General features: G+C 43.9%; 1 protein-coding gene across 1 annotated transcript in view; it reads left to right on the top strand.

The window, feature by feature from the left end:
• Positions 1 to 20,000, top strand: part of LOC139373909 (uncharacterized) — a 40,964-nt gene that overhangs the window by 543 nt on the left and 20,421 nt on the right. The gene's annotated exons all lie outside the window — the stretch shown is intronic.

Raw genomic sequence — 20,000 nt, 5'->3', positions numbered from 1 at the left:
CATATTCAAAATACAGAAATAGTCGTAATAAACATTCATAAAAATAACAAGTGTTATACATCAGCATAAAGATTAACTTCTTGTTAATCCAGACGCTTTGTCAGATTTCAAAAAGGCTTTACGGAGAAAACATACCATGCGATTATCTGAGGACAGCGCCCCGTCTACAAAAGCATACATACATTTTCCAACCAAGTAGAGGAGTCACGAAAGTCAGAAATAGCGATAAAATGAATCACTTACCTTTGGAAGATCTTCATCTGGTTGCAATCACAAGAGTCCCAGCTACACAAGAACTGTTTGTTTTGTTTGATAAAGTCCCTCTCTATATCCCAAAAAACTCAGTTTTGTTGGCTCGTTTTGTTCAGTAATACACTGGCTCAAAGGAGGTCAAAACATGCAGACGAATACATCCTAATAGTACCGGTAAAGTTCGTTGAAACACGTCAAACGATGTTTATAATTAATCCTCATGTTGTCAATTTTCTAAATAATCAATAATATTTCAACCGGACAGTAGCGTATCAATAGAAAGGGAAAAGAACGAAGGGTGCGGCCACAGTCACGCGCGCAAAGCCAGCACTGCATGCTTCCCCAGTCCCCTGACAGAAAGGTCTCAATATTTTTCGTTTTTCAGAAAACACGCCTGAAACAATGTCTAAAGACTGTTGACATCTAGTGGAAGCCATAGGAACTGCAATCTGGGTCCTAAACCCATTAGATACTCAACAGGCATTCAATTGAAAACCACCCACATCAAAAAAATCCCACTTCCTGGATGGATTTTCCTCAGGTTTTTGCCTGCCATATCAGTTATTCTCACAGACAATATTTTAAGAGTTTTGGAAACTTTAGAGTTTTTTCTATCCAACTCTACAAATTATATGCATATCCTAGCTTTTTGGGCCTTAGTAACAGGCAGTTTACTTTGGGCACGCTTGTCATACAGACGTCAAAATGCCGCCCCCTAGCCCAAAGAGGTTTTAAACGTTGTATCAGCAGGATAGAACAGCGGAGTCTGGTAAGACTCATTACACCGAAAACTTCCTGTGGACGATGCTGTCCTAGCAAGGGTTGATACAATGCTGTTGTAGCAAGGGTTGATACAATTCTGTCCTAGGTAGATTAACACAATGCTGTCCTAGGTAGATTAACACAATGCTGTCCTAGGTAGATTAACACAATGCTGTCCTAGGTAGATTAGCACAATGCTGTCCTAGGTAGATTAACACAATGCTGTCCTAGGTAGATTAGCACAATGCTGTCCTAGGTAGATTAACACAATGCTGTCCTAGGTAGATTAACACAATGCTGTCCTAGGTAGATTAACACAATGCTGTCCTAGGTAGATTAACACAATGCTGTCCTAGGTAGATTAACACAATGTTGTCCTAGTTAGATTAACACAATGCTGTCCTAGGTAGATTAGCACAATGCTGTCCTAGGTAGATTAACACAATGCTGTCCTAGGTAGATTAACACAATGCTGTCCTAGGTAGATTAACACAATGCTGTCCTAGGTAGATTAACACAATGCTGTCCTAGGTAGATTAGCACAATGCTGTCCTAGGTAGATTAACACAATGCTGTCCTAGGTAGATTAACACAATGCTGTCCTAGGTAGATTAACACAATGCTGTCCTAGGTAGATTAGCACAATGCTGTCCTAGGTAGATTAACACAATGCTGTCCTAGGTAGATTAACACAATGCTGTCCTAGGTAGATTAGCACAATGCTGTCCTAGGTAGATTAGCACAATGCTGTCCTAGGTAGATTAGCACAATGCTGTCCTAGGTAGATTAACACAATGCTGTCCTAGGTAGATTAGCACAATGCTGTCCTAGGTAGATTAGCACAATGCTGTCCTAGGTAGATTAACACAATGCTGTCCTAGGTAGATTAGCACAATGCTGTCCTAGGTAGATTAACACAATGCTGTCCTAGGTAGATTAACACAATGCTGTCCTAGGTAGATTAACACAATGCTGTCCTAGGTAGATTAACACAATGCTGTCCTAGGTAGATTAACACAATGCTGTCCTAGGTAGATTAACACAATGCTGTCCTAGGTAGATTAACACAATGCTGTCCTAGGTAGATTAACACAATGCTGTCCTAGGTAGATTAACACAATGCTGTCCTAGGTAGATTAACACAATGCTGTCCTAGGTAGATTAACACAATGCTGTCCTAGGTAGATTAACACAATGCTGTCCTAGGTAGATTAACACAATGCTGTCCTAGGTAGATTAGCACAATGCTGTCCTAGGTAGATTAACACAATGCTGTCCTAGGTAGATTAACACAATGCTGTCCTAGGTAGATTAGCACAATGCTGTCCTAGGTAGATTAACACAATGCTGTCCTAGGTAGATTAGCACAATGCTGTCCGCTGTCCTAGGTAGATTAACACAATGCTGTCCTAGGTAGATTAACACAATGCTGTCCTAGGTAGATTAACACAATGCTGTCCTAGGTAGATTAACACAATGCTGTCCTAGGTAGATTAGCACAATGCTGTCCTAGGTAGATTAACACAATGCTGTCCTAGGTAGATTAGCACAATGCTGTCCTAGGTAGATTAGCACAATGCTGTCCTAGGTAGATTAGCACAATGCTGTCCTAGGTAGATTAACACAATGCTGTCCTAGGTAGATTAGCACAATGCTGTCCTAGGTAGATTAGCACAATGCTGTCCTAGGTAGATTAACACAATGCTGTCCTAGGTAGATTAGCACAATGCTGTCCTAGGTAGATTAGCACAATGCTGTCCTAGGTAGATTAACACAATGCTGTCCTACGTAGATTAGCACAATGCTGTCCTAGGTAGATTAACACAATGCTGTCCTAGGTAGATTAACACAATGCTGTCCTAGGTAGATTAACACAATGCTGTCCTAGGTAGATTCGCACAATGCTGTCCTAGGTAGATTAGCACAATGCTGTCCTAGGTAGATTAACACAATGCTGTCCTAGGTAGATTAACACAATGCTGTCCTAGGTAGATTAGCACAATGCTGTCCTAGGTAGATTAGCACAATGCTGTCCTAGGTAGATTAACACAATGCTGTCCTAGGTAGATTAGCACAATGCTGTCCTAGGTAGATTAGCACAATGCTGTCCTAGGTAGATTAACACAATGCTGTCCTAGGTAGATTAACACAATGCTGTCCTAGGTAGATTAGCACAATGCTGTCCTAGGTAGATTAACACAATGCTGTCCTAGGTAGATTAACACAATGCTGTCCTAGGTAGATTAACACAATGCTGTCCTAGTTAGATTAACACAATGCTGTCCTAGGTAGATTAACACAATGCTGTCCTAGGTAGATTAACACAATGCTGTCCTAGGTAGATTAACACAATGCTGTCCTAGGTAGATTAACACAATGCTGTCCTAGGTAGATTAACACCATGCTGTCCTAGGTAGATTAACACAATGCTGTCCTAGGTAGATTAACACAATGCTGTCCTAGGTAGATTAACACAATGCTGTCCTAGGTAGATTAACACAATGCTGTCCTAGGTAGATTAGCACAATGCTGTCCTAGGTAGATTAACACAATGCTGTCCTAGGTAGATTAGCACAATGCTGTACTAGGTAGATTAGCACAATGCTGTCCTAGGTAGATTAGCACAATGCTGTACTAGGTAGATTAGCACAATGCTGTCCTAGGTAGATTAGCACAATGCTGTCCTAGGTAGATTAGCACAATGCTGTCCTAGGTAGATTAGCACAATGCTGTCCTAGGTAGATTAGCACCATGCTGTCCTAGGTAGATTAACACAATGCTGTCCTAGGTAGATTAGCACAATGCTGTCCTAGGTAGATTAACACAATGCTGTCCTAGGTAGATTAACACAATGCTGTCCTAGGTAGATTAGCACAATGCTGTCCTAGGTAGATTAACACCATGCTGTCCTAGGTAGATTAGCACAATGCTGTCCTAGGTAGATTAGCACAATGCTGTCCTAGGTAGATTAACACAATGCTGTCCTAGGTAGATTAGCACAATGCTGTCCTAGGTAGATTAACACAATGCTGTCCTAGGTAGATTAACACAATGCTGTCCTAGGTAGATTAGCACAATGCTGTCCTAGGTAGATTAGCACAATGCTGTCCTAGGTAGATTAACACAATGCTGTCCTAGGTAGATTAACACAATGCTGTCCTAGGTAGATTAGCACAATGCTGTCCTAGGTAGATTAACACAATGCTGTCCTAGGTAGATTAACACAATGCTGTCCTAGGTAGATTAACACAATGCTGTCCTAGTTAGATTAACACAATGCTGTCCTAGGTAGATTAACACAATGCTGTCCTAGGTAGATTAACACAATGCTGTCCTAGGTAGATTAACACAATGCTGTCCTAGGTAGATTAACACAATGCTGTCCTAGGTAGATTAACACCATGCTGTCCTAGGTAGATTAACACAATGCTGTCCTAGGTAGATTAACACAATGCTGTCCTAGGTAGATTAACACAATGCTGTCCTAGGTAGATTAACACAATGCTGTCCTAGGTAGATTAGCACAATGCTGTCCTAGGTAGATTAACACAATGCTGTCCTAGGTAGATTAGCACAATGCTGTACTAGGTAGATTAGCACAATGCTGTCCTAGGTAGATTAGCACAATGCTGTACTAGGTAGATTAGCACAATGCTGTCCTAGGTAGATTAGCACAATGCTGTCCTAGGTAGATTAGCACAATGCTGTCCTAGGTAGATTAGCACAATGCTGTCCTAGGTAGATTAGCACCATGCTGTCCTAGGTAGATTAACACAATGCTGTCCTAGGTAGATTAGCACAATGCTGTCCTAGGTAGATTAACACAATGCTGTCCTAGGTAGATTAACACAATGCTGTCCTAGGTAGATTAGCACAATGCTGTCCTAGGTAGATTAACACCATGCTGTCCTAGGTAGATTAGCACAATGCTCTCCTAGGTAGATTAGCACAATGCTGTCCTAGGTAGATTAACACAATGCTGTCCTAGGTAGATTAGCACAATGCTGTCCTAGGTAGATTAACACAATGCTGTCCTAGGTAGATTAACACAATGCTGTCCTAGGTAGATTAGCACAATGCTGTCCTAGGTAGATTAGCACAATGCTGTCCTAGGTAGATTAACACAATGCTGTCCTAGGTAGATTAGCACAATGCTGTCCTAGGTAGATTAGCACAATGCTGTCCTAGGTAGATTAACACAATGCTGTCCTAGGTAGATTAGCACAATGCTGTCCTAGGTAGATTAACACAATGCTGTCCTAGGTAGATTAACACAATGCTGTCCTAGGTAGATTAACACAATGCTGTCCTAGGTAGATTAACACAATGCTGTCCTAGGTAGATTAACACAATGCTGTCCTAGGTAGATTAACACAATGCTGTCCTAGGTAGATTAGCACAATGCTGTCCTAGGTAGATTAACACAATGCTGTCCTAGGTAGATTAACACAATGCTGTCCTAGGTAGATTAACACAATGCTGTCCTAGGTAGATTAACACAATGCTGTCCTAGGTAGATTAGCACAATGCTGTCCTAGGTAGATTAGCACAATGCTGTCCTAGGTAGATTAACACAATGCTGTCCTAGGTAGATTAACACAATGCTGTCCTAGGTAGATTAACACAATGCTGTCCTAGGTAGATTAGCACAATGCTGTCCTAGGTAGATTAACACAATGCTGTCCTAGGTAGATTAACACAATGCTGTCCTAGGTAGATTAGCACAATGCTGTCCTAGGTAGATTAGCACAATGCTGTCCTAGGTAGATTAGCACAATGCTGTCCTAGGTAGATTAACACAATGCTGTCCTAGGTAGATTAGCACAATGCTGTCCTAGGTAGATTAGCACAATGCTGTCCTAGGTAGATTAACACAATGCTGTCCTAGGTAGATTAGCACAATGCTGTCCTAGGTAGATTAGCACAATGCTGTCCTAGGTAGATTAACACAATGCTGTCCTAGGTAGATTAGCACAATGCTGTCCTAGGTAGATTAACACAATGCTGTCCTAGGTAGATTAGCACAATGCTGTCCTAGGTAGATTAACACAATGCTGTCCTAGGTAGATTAACACAATGCTGTCCTAGGTAGATTAGCACAATGCTGTCCTAGGTAGATTAGCACAATGCTGTCCTAGGTAGATTAACACAATGCTGTCCTAGGTAGATTAACACAATGCTGTCCTAGGTAGATTAACACAATGCTGTCCTAGGTAGATTAACACAATGCTGTCCTAGGTAGATTAACACAATGCTGTCCTAGGTAGATTAACACAATGCTGTCCTAGGTAGATTAACACAATGCTGTCCTAGGTAGATTAACACAATGCTGTCCTAGGTAGATTAACACAATGCTGTCCTAGGTAGATTAACACAATGCTGTCCTAGGTAGATTAACACAATGCTGTCCTAGGTAGATTAACACAATGCTGTCCTAGGTAGATTAACACAATGCTGTCCTAGGTAGATTAACACAATGCTGTCCTAGGTAGATTAACACAATGCTGTCCTAGGTAGATTAACACAATGCTGTCCTAGGTAGATTAGCACAATGCTGTCCTAGGTAGATTAACACAATGCTGTCCTAGGTAGATTAACACAATGCTGTCCTAGGTAGATTAGCACAATGCTGTCCTAGGTAGATTAACACAATGCTGTCCTAGGTAGATTAGCACAATGCTGTCCGCTGTCCTAGGTAGATTAACACAATGCTGTCCTAGGTAGATTAACACAATGCTGTCCTAGGTAGATTAACACAATGCTGTCCTAGGTAGATTAACACAATGCTGTCCTAGGTAGATTAGCACAATGCTGTCCTAGGTAGATTAACACAATGCTGTCCTAGGTAGATTAGCACAATGCTGTCCTAGGTAGATTAGCACAATGCTGTCCTAGGTAGATTAGCACAATGCTGTCCTAGGTAGATTAACACAATGCTGTCCTAGGTAGATTAGCACAATGCTGTCCTAGGTAGATTAGCACAATGCTGTCCTAGGTAGATTAACACAATGCTGTCCTAGGTAGATTAGCACAATGCTGTCCTAGGTAGATTAGCACAATGCTGTCCTAGGTAGATTAACACAATGCTGTCCTAGGTAGATTAGCACAATGCTGTCCTAGGTAGATTAACACAATGCTGTCCTAGGTAGATTAACACAATGCTGTCCTAGTTAGATTAACACAATGCTGTCCTAGGTAGATTAGCACAATGCTGTCCTAGGTAGATTAGCACAATGCTGTCCTAGGTAGATTAACACAATGCTGTCCTAGGTAGATTAACACAATGCTGTCCTAGGTAGATTAGCACAATGCTGTCCTAGGTAGATTAGCACAATGCTGTCCTAGGTAGATTAACACAATGCTGTCCACAATGCTGTCCTAGGTAGATGCACAATGCTGTCCTAGGTAGATTAGCACAATGCTGTCCTAGGTAGATTAACACAATGCTGTCCTAGGTAGATTAACACAATGCTGTCCTAGGTAGATTAGCACAATGCTGTCCTAGGTAGATTAACACAATGCTGTCCTAGGTAGATTAACACAATGCTGTCCTAGGTAGATTAACACAATGCTGTCCTAGTTAGATTAACACAATGCTGTCCTAGGTAGATTAACACAATGCTGTCCTAGGTAGATTAACACAATGCTGTCCTAGGTAGATTAACACAATGCTGTCCTAGGTAGATTAACACAATGCTGTCCTAGGTAGATTAACACCATGCTGTCCTAGGTAGATTAACACAATGCTGTCCTAGGTAGATTAACACAATGCTGTCCTAGGTAGATTAACACAATGCTGTCCTAGGTAGATTAACACAATGCTGTCCTAGGTAGATTAGATTAACACAATGCTGTCCTAGGTAGATTAGCACAATGCTGTCCTAGGTAGATTAGCACAATGCTGTCCTAGGTAGATTAGCACAATGCTGTACTAGGTAGATTAGCACAATGCTGTCCTAGGTAGATTAGCACAATGCTGTCCTAGGTAGCACAATGCTGTACTAGGTAGATTAGCACAATGCTGTCCTAGGTAGATTAGCACAATGCTGTCCTAGGTAGATTAGATTAGCACAATGCTGTCCACACAATGCTGTCCTAGGTAGATTAGCACCATGCTGTCCTAGGTAGATTAACACAATGCTGTCCTAGGTAGATTAGCACAATGCTGTCCTAGGTAGATTAACACAATGCTGTCCTAGGTAGATTAACACAATGCTGTCCTAGGTAGATTAGCACAATGCTGTCCTAGGTAGATTAACACCATGCTGTCCTAGGTAGATTAGCACAATGCTGTCCTAGGTAGATTAGCACAATGCTGTCCTAGGTAGATTAACACAATGCTGTCCTAGGTAGATTAGCACAATGCTGTCCTAGGTAGATTAACACAATGCTGTCCTAGGTAGATTAACACAATGCTGTCCTAGGTAGATTAGCACAATGCTGTCCTAGGTAGATTAGCACAATGCTGTCCTAGGTAGATTAACACAATGCTGTCCTAGGTAGATTAACACAATGCTGTCCTAGGTAGATTAGCACAATGCTGTCCTAGGTAGATTAACACAATGCTGTCCTAGGTAGATTAACACAATGCTGTCCTAGGTAGATTAACACAATGCTGTCCTAGTTAGATTAACACAATGCTGTCCTAGGTAGATTAACACAATGCTGTCCTAGGTAGATTAACACAATGCTGTCCTAGGTAGATTAACACAATGCTGTCCTAGGTAGATTAACACAATGCTGTCCTAGGTAGATTAACACCATGCTGTCCTAGGTAGATTAACACAATGCTGTCCTAGGTAGATTAACACAATGCTGTCCTAGGTAGATTAACACAATGCTGTCCTAGGTAGATTAACACAATGCTGTCCTAGGTAGATTAGCACAATGCTGTCCTAGGTAGATTAACACAATGCTGTCCTAGGTAGATTAGCACAATGCTGTACTAGGTAGATTAGCACAATGCTGTCCTAGGTAGATTAGCACAATGCTGTACTAGGTAGATTAGCACAATGCTGTCCTAGGTAGATTAGCACAATGCTGTCCTAGGTAGATTAGCACAATGCTGTCCTAGGTAGATTAGCACAATGCTGTCCTAGGTAGATTAGCACCATGCTGTCCTAGGTAGATTAACACAATGCTGTCCTAGGTAGATTAGCACAATGCTGTCCTAGGTAGATTAACACAATGCTGTCCTAGGTAGATTAACACAATGCTGTCCTAGGTAGATTAGCACAATGCTGTCCTAGGTAGATTAACACCATGCTGTCCTAGGTAGATTAGCACAATGCTGTCCTAGGTAGATTAGCACAATGCTGTCCTAGGTAGATTAACACAATGCTGTCCTAGGTAGATTAGCACAATGCTGTCCTAGGTAGATTAACACAATGCTGTCCTAGGTAGATTAACACAATGCTGTCCTAGGTAGATTAGCACAATGCTGTCCTAGGTAGATTAGCACAATGCTGTCCTAGGTAGATTAACACAATGCTGTCCTAGGTAGATTAACACAATGCTGTCCTAGGTAGATTAACAATGCTGTCCTAGGTAGATTAGCACAATGCTGTCCTAGGTAGATTAGCACAATGCTGTCCTAGGTAGATTAACACAATGCTGTCCTAGGTAGATTAACACAATGCTGTCCTAGGTAGATTAACACAATGCTGTCCTAGGTAGATTAACACAATGCTGTCCTAGGTAGATTAGCACAATGCTGTCCTAGGTAGATTAACACAATGCTGTCCTAGGTAGATTAGCACAATGCTGTCCTAGGTAGATTAGCACAATGCTGTCCTAGGTAGATTAGCACAATGCTGTCCTAGGTAGATTAGCACAATGCTGTCCTAGGTAGATTAGCACAATGCTGTCCTAGGTAGATTAGCACAATGCTGTCCTAGGTAGATTAGCACAATGCTGTCCTAGGTAGATTAGCACAATGCTGTCCTAGGTAGATTAGCACAATGCTGTCCTAGGTAGATTAGCACAATGCTGTCCTAGGTAGATTAGCACAATGCTGTCCTAGGTAGATTAGCACAATGCTGTCCTAGGTAGGGTATGAATGCTTCTAGAACATTCCTACTGTTTAGTCATTGTTGTGGTGGATGCTGTTGTGGTTCTTTCATCACACCAACACAAGGGCATGCTATTAATGTAAGCAAATTAGGCAAATGTATGCTGATCTGAGCTACGCAAACCGCGAATCTAGGAAGGTCAGCGTGCTGAAAACATCGCATAAGTAACTAGAGAAGCAAGATCATTCTCATTTGGAAAAAAATAAAAAATCCCACTTCGTCCCAATTGACACCCTATTCCCTGTACAGTAGGGCCAGAGCCCTATGGACCCTGGCTAACAGACGTGCGTGCACTAGGTAGGGAACAGGGTACCATACAGGACGTAGGGGTTTGTCTCACATTACTAGAGATAATTATACTTTGGTCTCTACACTCCTCCACGTTTCCAAGGCGATCAAGGCCTGCAATTGATTGTGTTTGTCCTTGATGTTAACAGCCTAGCGGTTATGATAATAGGGGATTTTTTTTTATCATGGTCAGAGAATAAGTAACAAAGCTAACTTGCATACTATCTTCCTATCGATACAGGAGTAGTAGTCAGATCAAACTCCTACGGTGGAAATTGGTTTGGTTTTGTTAAACTTGCATCCTTGAAGTCATTTGAGGCAGTTTGCAACAAACAAAAACATTTGTTACATTTCAGTCTTCTTGCATTTATTCCTTTTGGAAGTTGTGTTGTGATTTGTGTAGCTAGGAGTGAAGTGATTCACATTAGAAATACAGAACTATACAGCTAACCTCCTGAACCTGAACCTGAATACTTCCATTCCCCCAGATACAGCTAACCTCCTGAACCTGAACACTACCATTCCCCCAGATACAGCTAAACTCCTGAACCTGAACACTTCCATTCCCCCAGATACAGCTAACCTCCTGAACCTGTACCTGAATACTACCATTCCCCCAGATACAGCTAACCTCCTGAACCTGTACCTGAATACTTCCATTCCCCCAGATTCAGCTAACCTCCTGAACCTGTACCTGAATACTACCATTCCCCCAGATACAGCTAACCTCCTGAACCTGAACCTGAATACTTCCATTCCCCCAGATACAGCTAACCTCCTGAACCTGAACACTACCATTCCCCCAGATACAGCTAACCTCCTGAACCTGAATACTTCCATTCCCCCAGATACAGCTAACCTCCTGAACCTGAATACTACCATTCCCCCAGATACAGCTAACCTCCTGAACCTGAACCTAAACACTACCATTCCCCCAGATACAGCTAACCTCCTGAACCTGAATACTTCCATTCCCCCAGATACAGCTAACCTCCTGAACCTGAACACTTCCGTTCCCCCAGATACAGCTAACCTCCTGAACCTGAATACTTCCATTCCCCCAGATACAGCTAACCTCCTTAACCTGTACCTGAACACTACAATTCCCCCAGATACAGCTAACCTCCTGAACCTGAATACTTCCATTCCCCCAGATACAGCTAACCTCCTGAACCTGAATACCACCATTCCCCCAGATACAGCTAACCTCCTGAACCTGAACACTTACATTCCCCCAGATACAGCTAACCTCCTGAACTTGAACCTGAACACTACCATTCCCCCAGATACAGCTAACCTCCTGAACATGTACCTGTACCTGAATACTTCCATTCCCCCAGATACAGCTAACCTCCTGAACCTGAACACTTCCATTCCCCCTGATACAGCTAACCTCCTGAACCTGAATACTTCCATTCCCCCAGATAGAGCTAACCTCCTGAACCTGAATACTACCATTCCCCCAGATACAGCTAACCTCCTGAACCTGAATACTTCCATTCCCCCAGATACAGCTAACCTCCTGAACCTGAATACTTTCATTCCCCCAGATACAGCTAACCTCCTGAACCTGAATACTACCATTCCCCCAGATACAGCTAACCTCCTGAACCTGAACACTTCCATTCCCCCAGATACAGCTAACCTCCTGAACCTGAATACTTCCATTCCCCCAGATACAGCTAACCTCCTGAACCTGAATACTTCCATTCCCCCAGATACAGCTAACCTCCTGAACCTGAACACTTCCATTCCCCCAGATACAGCTAACCTCCTGTACCTGAACACTTCCATTCCCCCAGATACAGCTAACCTCCTGAACCTGAACACTTCCATTCCCCCAGATACAGCTAACCTCCTGAACCTGAACACTTCCATTCCCCCAGATACAGCTAACCTCCTGAACCTGAATACTTCCATTCCCCCAGATACAGCTAACCTCCTGAACCTGAATACTTCCATTCCCCCAGATACAGCTAACCTCCTGAACCTGAACACTTCCATTCCCCCAGATACAGCTAACCTCCTGAACCTGAACACTTCCATTCCCCCAGATACAGCTAACCTCCTGAACCTGAACACTTCCATTCCCCCAGATACAGCTAACCTCCTGAACCTGAACACTTCCATTCCCCCAGATACAGCTAACCTCCTGAACCTGAACACTTCCATTCCCCCAGATACAGCTAACCTCCTGAACCTGTACCTGAATACTTCCATTCCCCAAGATACAGCTAACCTCCTGAACCTGAACACTTCCAATCCCCCAGATACAGCTAACCTTCTGATCCTGAACCTGAACACTTCCATTCCCCCAGATACAGCTAACCTCCTGAACCTGAACACTACCATTCCCCCAGATACAGCTAACCTCCTGAACCTGAATACTTCCATTCCCCCAGATACAGCTAACCTCCTGAACCTGAATACTACCATTCCCCCAGATACAGCTAACCTCCTGAACCTGAATACTTCCATTCCCCCAGATACAGCTAACCTCCTGAACCTGAACACTTCCATACCCCCAGATACAGCTAACCTCCTGAACCTGAATTCTCCCATTCCCCCAGATACAGCTAACCTCCTGAACCTGTACCTGAATACTACCATTCCCCCAGATACAGCTAACCTCCTGAACCTGAACACTACCATTCCCCCAGATACAGCTAACCTCCTGAACCTGAATACTTCCATTCCCCCAGATACAGCTAACCTCCTGAACCTGAATACTACCATTCCCCCAGATACAGCTAACCTCCTGAACCTGAATACTTCCATTCCCCCAGATACAGCTAACCTCCTGAACCTGAACACTTCCATACCCCCAGATACAGCTAACCTCCTGAACCTGAATTCTCCCATTCCCCCAGATACAGCTAACCTCCTGAACCTGTACCTGAATACTACCATTCCCCCAGATACAGCTAACCTCCTGAACCTGAATACTACCATTCCCCCAGATACAGCTAACCTCCTGAACCTGAACCTGAACACTACCATTCCCCCAGATACAGCTAACCTCCTGAACCTGAACCTGAACACTACCATTCCCCCAGATACAGCTAACCTCCTGAACCTGAACCTGAACACTACCATTCCCCCAGATACAGCTAACCTCCTGAACCTGAACCTGAACACTTCCATTCCCCCAGATACAGCTAACCTCCTGAACCTGAACCTGAATACTTCCATTCCCCCAGATACAGCTAACCTCCTGAACCTGAATACTACCATTCCCCCAGATACAGCTAACCTCCTGAACCTGAACACTTCCATTCCCCCAGATACAGCTAACATCCTGAACCTGAACACTTCCATTCCCCCAGATACAGCTAACCTCCTGAACCTGAACCTGAATACTTCCATTCCCCCAGATACAGCTAACCTCCTGAACCTGAATACTACCATTCCCCCAGATACAGCTAACCTCCTGAACCTGAACCTGAACACTTCCATTCCCCCAGATACAGCTAACCTCCTGAACCTGAACACTACCATTCCCCCAGATACAGCTAACCTCCTGAACCTGTACCTGAATACTACCATTCCCCCAGATACAGCTAACCTCCTGAACCTGAATACTACCATTCCCCCAGATACAGCTAACCTCTTGAACCTGTACCTGAATACTTCCATTCCCCCAGATACAGCTAACCTCCTGAACCTGAATACTACCATTCCCCCAGATACAGCTAACCTCCTGAACCTGAACCTGAACACTTCCATTCCCCCAGATACAGCTAACCTCCTGAACCTGAACACTTCCATTCCCCCAGATACAGCTAACCTCCTGAACCTGAACACTTCCATTCCCCCAGATACAGCTAACCTCCTGAACCTAAACACTTCCATTCCCCCAGATACAGCTAACCTCCTGAACCTGAACACTTCCATTCCCCCAGATACAGCTAACCTCCTGAACCTGTACCTGAATACTTCCATTCCCCCAGATACGGCTAACCCCCTGAACCTGAACACTTCCAATCCCCCAGATACAGCTAACCTCCTGAACCTGAACCTGAACACTTCCATTCCCCCAGATACAGCTAACCTCCTGAACCTGAACACTACCATTCCCCCAGATACAGCTAACCTCCTGAACCTGAATACTTCCATTCCCCCAGATACAGCTAACCTCCTGAACCTGAACACTTCCATACCCCCAGATACAGCTAACCTCCTGAACCTGAATTATCCCATTCCCCCAGATACAGCTAACCTCCTGAACCTGTACCTGAATACTACCATTCCCCCAGATACAGCTAACCTCCTGAACCTGAACACTACCATTCCCCCAGATACAGCTAACCTCCTGAACCTGAATACTTCCATTCCCCCAGATACAGCTAACCTCCTGAACCTGAATACTTCCATTCCCCCAGATACAGCTAACCTCCTGAACCTGAATACTTCCATTCCCCCAGATACAGCTAACCTCCTGAACCTGAACACTTCCATACCCCCAGATACAGCTAACCTCCTGAACCTGAATTCTCCCATTCCCCCAGATACAGCTAACCTCCTGAACCTGTACCTGAATACTACCATTCCCCCAGATACAGCTAACCTCCTGAACCTGAATACTACCATTCCCCCAGATACAGCTAACCTCCTGAACCTGAATACTTCCATTCCCCCAGATACAGCTAACCTCCTGAACCTGAACACTTCCTTTCCCCCAGATACAGCTAACCTCCTGAACCTGAATACTTCCATTCCCCCAGATACAGCTAACCTCCTGAACCTGAACCTGAACACTACCATTCCCCCAGATACAGCTAACCTCCTGAACCTGAACCTGAACACTACCATTCCCCCAGATACAGCTAACCTCCTGAACCTGAACCTGAACACTACCATTCCCCCAGATACAGCTAACCTCCTGAACCTGAACCTGAACACTTCCATTCCCCCAGATACAGCTAACCTCCTGAACCTGAACCTGAATACTTCCATTCCCCCAGATACAGCTAACCTCCTGAACCTGAATACTACCATTCCCCCAGATACAGCTAACCTCCTGAACCTGAACACTTCCATTCCCCCAGATACAGCTAACATCCTGAACCTGAACACTTCCATTCCCCCAGATACAGCTAACCTCCTGAACCTGAACCTGAATACTTCCATTCCCCCAGATACAGCTAACCTCCTGAACCTGAATACTACCATTCCCCTAGATACAGCTAACCTCCTGAACCTGAACCTGAACACTTCCATTCCCCCAGATACAGCTAACCTCCTGAACCTGAACACTACCATTCCCCCAGATACAGCTAACCTCCTGAACCTGTACCTGAATACTACCATTCCCCCAGATACAGCTAACCTCCTGAACCTGAATACTACCATTCCCCCAGATACAGCTAACCTCCTGAACCTGTACCTGAACACTACCATTCCCCCAGATACAGCTAACCTCCTGAACCTGAACACTTCCATTCCCCCATATACAGCTAACCTCCTGAACCTGAATACTTCCATTCCCCCAGATACAGCTAACCTCCTGAACCTGAATACTGACATTCCCCCAGATACACATTGAGACACCTCAGTAACACATCCTCTAATTGTCTTAGTTTTAATTGCTACTTGTTATTCCCAGATAGTTTAACTGTGGATGTCTTGACACGACAGTTACTATAGCAGAGCTTCACTGTCTGACAGCAGATTTCAAAGGAGTCAAACGGATCCAAAGACAAAATAAGATGACTGCTGTCTCGGGCTTCTCTTTTTAACCAGCTTCTCTCTCTCTCTCTCTTCTTTCCTTCCCTTGCTTTATTTATATTTCTACACTTGTTTTAATAAAGACTTCCCCAAGAGAGGTCCATTGTAGAAGAAGGGCTCATTTCTCACACACACACACACACACACACACACAAACCCTGTCTTGTCACTTTGTGAGGCTGCTGATGTGACAGAGTCGTCCCGGGACTGTGGTGACTGTCAGAGCAGCGCTGCTTAGTTCAGCTCTCACACACTCACACACACACAGAGACACACACACACACACACACACACACACACACACACACACACACACACACACACACACACACACACACACACACACACACACACACACACCGACAGCACCAAGCCTCAATCTCCATCGGGGTTTGACTGGATAAAAACGAGCAACTTTTTCTCACAAAAAAAAAACATCTTCAAAGGAGATGTAGGAAAAGGTTGAGTTTTAAAAGGAGTTTTACGCTGAGCTCAGTGGTTTAGTTCTTCACAGGAGGCGCTGTGCGCTGGAACGTTGTCGGTTCTCCAGGGTTCTAGATGACTTGCTCCTAGTAGAACCGCGTACCGGAGCAACAGTTTGAACACAGAATAATATCAGGGTTACGTTGTGTTGTTGTGGCAGTCATTTACATACTGTATTGCAGTGAGGGTTTAAAGTGCTGATTCTCAGACTCAAACACACAGGTGAGCTGTATCTATTTTCATATCACTATTCTTCTCAGAAGCAACATAGATTTTAAAAAAAGGAAATGTATAGAGAGCTAGACATTAATACCCTCTAGATGATCATCAAGGGATCATGCTGACACTAGGCATTAATACCCTCTAGATGATCATCAACATGGGGAAGGGATCATGCTGACACTAGGCATTAATACCCTCTAGATGATCATCAACATGGGGAAGGAATCATACTGACACTAGGCATTAATACCCTCTAGATGATCATCAACATGGGGAAGGAATCATACTGACACTAGGCATTAATACCCTCTAGATGATCATCAAGGGATCATACTGACACTAGTCATTAATACCCTCTAGATGATCATCAACATGGGGAAGGGATCATACTGACACTAGGCATTAATACCCTCTAGATTATCATCAAGGGATCATGCTGACACTAGGCATTAATACCTTCTAGATGATCATCAAGGGATCATGCTGACACTAGTCATGAATACCCTCTAGATGATCATCAAGGAATCATACTGACACTAGTCATTAATACCCTCTAGATGATCATCAAGGGATCATACTGACACTAGGCATTAATACCCTCTAGATGATCATCAACATGGGGGAAGGGATAATACTGACACTAGTCATTAATACCCTCTAGATGATCATCAAGGGATCATGCTGACACTAGTCATTAATACCCTCTAGATGATCATCAAGGGATCATGCTGACACTAGTCATTAATATCCTCTAGATGATCATCAAGGGATCATGCTGACACTAGGCATTAATACCCTCTAGATGATCATCAACATGGGGAAGGGATCATACTGACACTAGGCATTAATACCCTCTAGATGATCATCAACATGGGGAAGGGATCATACTGACACTAGTCATGAATACCCTCTAGATGATCATCAAGGGATCATACTGACACTAGGCATTAATACCCTCTAGATGATCATCAACATGGGGGAAGGGATAATACTGACACTAGTCATTAATACCCTCTAGATGATCATCAAGGGATCATGCTGACACTAGTCATTAATACCCTCTAGATGATCATCAAGGGATCATGCTGACACTAGGCATTAATACCCTCTAGATGATCATCAACATGGGGAAGGGATCATACTGACACTAGGCATTAATACCCTCTAGATGATCATCAAGGGATCATGCTGACACTAGGCATTAATACCCTCTAGATGATCATCAAGGGATCATGCTGACACTAGGCATTAATACCCTCTAGATGATCATCAAGGGATCATACTGACACTAGTCATTAATACCCCCTAGATGATCATCAACATGGGGAAGGGACCATACTGACACTAGTCATTAATACCCTCTAGATGATCATCAAGGGATCATACTGACACTAGGCATTAATACCCTCTAGATGATCATCAAGGGATCATACTGACACTAGTCATTAATACCCCCTAGATGATCATCAACATGGGGAAGGGACCATACTGACACTAGTCATTAATACCCTCTAGATGATCATCAAGGGATCATACTGACACTAGTCATTAATACCCTCTAGATGATCATCAAGGGATCATGCTGACACTAGTCATTAATACCCTCTAGATGATCATCAAGGGATCATGCTGACACTAGTCATTAATACCCTCTAGATGATCATCAAGGGATCATGCTGACACTAGTCATTAATATCCTCTAGATGATCATCAAGGGATCATGCTGACACTAGTCATGAATACCCTCTAGATGATCATCAAGGAATCATACTGACACTAGTCATTAATAGCCTCTAGATGATCATCAAGGGATCATGCTGACACTAGTCATTAATTCCCTCTAGATGATCATCAAGGGATCATGCTGACACTAGTCATGAATACCCTCTAGATGATCATCAAGGAATCATACTGACACTAGTCATTAATAGCCTCTAGATGATCATCAAGGGATCATGCTGACACTAGTCATTAATACCCTCTAGATGATCATCAAGGGATCATACTGGCACTAGTCATTAATACCCTCTAGATGATCATCAACATGGGGAAGGGATTAGGCTGACACTGCAGTGCCTTCCGCTCTCCTCTCCTCTCCTCTCCTCTCCTCTCCTCTCCTCTCCTCTCCTCTCCTCTCCTCTCCTCTCCTCTCCTGTCCCTTCCAGCCTCTCCTCTCCTCTCCTCTTCTCCTCTCCTCTCCCTTCCAGCCTCTCCTCTCCTCTCCCTTCCAGCCTCTCCTCTCCTCTCCCTTCCAGCCTCTCATCTCCACCATCTCTCCTCTTTCCCACCCACCCACTTTCTTTCCTAACCTCTCATCCTCTACTCTCACCTCCTAATATCCTCTCCATCCTCTCTCCTCATCTCCTCTCCACCCTCTCTCCTCCTCTCCTCGTCTCCTCTCCACCTTCTCTTCTCCTCTCCACCCTCTCACCCTCTCTCCTAACCTCTCCTCCTCTACTCACCCCTCATCCTCTCCTCTCCACGCTCTCTTTTCCTCTCATCTATTAGTGACCTCTCCTGTCTCCTCATGAACCTCACACCAAGGAGGAAATGAGGGAGGGGAGGAGGAGGGAGGAGAGGAGAGGAGTAGAAAAGAGGAGAAGGATGCCAGTCATGGTGAGGTATTTTTTGGCGCTGGGTAATTGGGAACATTGCTCTCATTATCTACTCAGACACAGGGATTCTCAGGGGGAAACTCTGGCCTTCCCCCCTTCCTCTCGTCTCATCTTGTCTTGTCCTCCTCTTCCCTCCCTCCCTCTTCCTCTCTCCACGGTTTGAGGTTGGTGAGGAGAGACCCAGACAGCACCTGATTGAGGAGAAGAGAGCACAAGCTCCTTTTTCTGGCATGCTTCCCTATCTCCCTCCCTCCCCCGTCCTTTCACCCTTGGTTGGCTGTGAGGGAGGTTGGAGGAGTGGGAAGGTGTGTTTTGGACATCAAGCCCTTCTGTTTGACAGTAATAAAAACACACTACATTTTGTGATGAGCTCATTGTATAGCATTCAGAACAGAAACACAGGACAATGAATTTGCAGACTATAAGCCATCCCTAAAGACTGTGAAAAAGATTGGACTCAGAGAGAGAGAAAGAGACTCCCCTGTAGAACTGTGAAAAAGAATGGACTCAGAGGGAGAGAGAGAGAGACTCCCCTGTAGAATTGTGAATAAGAATGGACTGAGAGAGAGGCAGAGAGAGA

The sequence above is a fragment of the Oncorhynchus clarkii genome, chromosome 18 (assembly GCF_045791955.1).
Source record: "Oncorhynchus clarkii lewisi isolate Uvic-CL-2024 chromosome 18, UVic_Ocla_1.0, whole genome shotgun sequence".
In the NCBI taxonomy this organism is placed as follows: Eukaryota; Metazoa; Chordata; class Actinopteri; order Salmoniformes; family Salmonidae; genus Oncorhynchus; species Oncorhynchus clarkii.
The sequence above is the reverse complement of the archived record's forward strand: the minus strand, read 5'-3'. Positions and strand labels throughout refer to the sequence as shown.